This window comes from Gorilla gorilla, chromosome 7 (assembly GCF_029281585.2).
Source record: "Gorilla gorilla gorilla isolate KB3781 chromosome 7, NHGRI_mGorGor1-v2.1_pri, whole genome shotgun sequence".
Taxonomy (NCBI): domain Eukaryota; kingdom Metazoa; phylum Chordata; class Mammalia; order Primates; family Hominidae; genus Gorilla; species Gorilla gorilla.
The window spans coordinates 39,948,434-39,949,523 of record NC_073231.2 but is presented as its reverse complement, the minus strand read 5'-3'; the positions used below and the strand labels follow the sequence as shown (position 1 = coordinate 39,949,523).

Here is a 1,090-nt window from a genome sequence, read left to right as displayed (position 1 = left end):
ATCATATATATACAGAGAGAGAGAGAGAGTGAGAGAGAGAGAGAGACCGGATTTCACTCTGCCATGCAGGCTAGAGTGCAGTGGCGCAATCACAGCTCACTGCAGCCTCAAACTCCTGGGCTCAAGTGACGCTCCCACCTCAGCCTCCAGAGTAGCTGCGACCACAGGCACATGTCACACAACTGGGCTACTTAAAAAAAAAAAATTGGTGCTCACTTTGGCAGCACATATACTAAAATTGGAATGATACATGGCCCTTGTGCAAGAATGACATGTACATTCATGAAGCAGTCCATATATATATATATATATATATATATATATATATATTTTTATTTTTTGGAGACGGAGTCTCGCTCTGTCACCCAGGCTGGAATGTAGTGGTGTGATCTCAGCTCATTGCAACCTCTGCCTCCCCGGTTCAAGTGATTCTCCTGCCTCAGCCTCCTGAGTAGCTGGGACTACAGGCACACACTGCAATGCCTGGCTAATTTTTTGTATTTTAGTAGAGATGGAGTTTCACTGTGTTGCCCAGGCTGGTTGCAAACTCCTGAGCTCAGGCAATCCTCCCGTCTCAGCCTCCCAAAGTGCTGGGATTACAGGCGTGAGCCACCACACCCGGCCAGTTTTTGTATTTTTAGTAGAGATGGGATTTCACCATGTTGGCCAGGCTGGTCTTGAACTCCTGACCTCGGGTGATCCACCCACCTTGGCCTCCCAAAGTGTTGGAATTACAGGCATGAGCCACTGTGCCCAACCCATATTGTTTTTATAATTATATTTAAAAAAATCTGTAGAGACAGGGTCTTGCTATTTTGACCAGGGTGGTCTCAAACTCCTGGGCTCAAGTGATCCTCCCTCCTTGGCCCCACAAAGTGATGGGATTACAGGGCTGACCACCGCACCCAGCCCAAAGTTGATATCCAGGTTGTGATGACATACCACAATTTCACAAGATGTTATTATTGGGCGAAACTGGGTAAAATTGTGAATATGTATTATTTCTTACAACTGCATGTAAATCTATAATTATCTCAAATTTTCAATTTTTGAATTAAAAAAACTGGTAAAAAGGGATTTGAGGAAATGA

The 1,090-nt window shown here is 44.5% G+C and overlaps 1 pseudogene; it reads left to right on the top strand.

Annotated features, from left to right (window-relative positions):
- The first annotated feature begins 208 nt into the window (after nucleotides 1–208).
- On the top strand, nucleotides 209–302 carry LOC115935666 (uncharacterized; annotated as a pseudogene).
- Nucleotides 303–1,090: the final 788 nt, after the last annotated feature.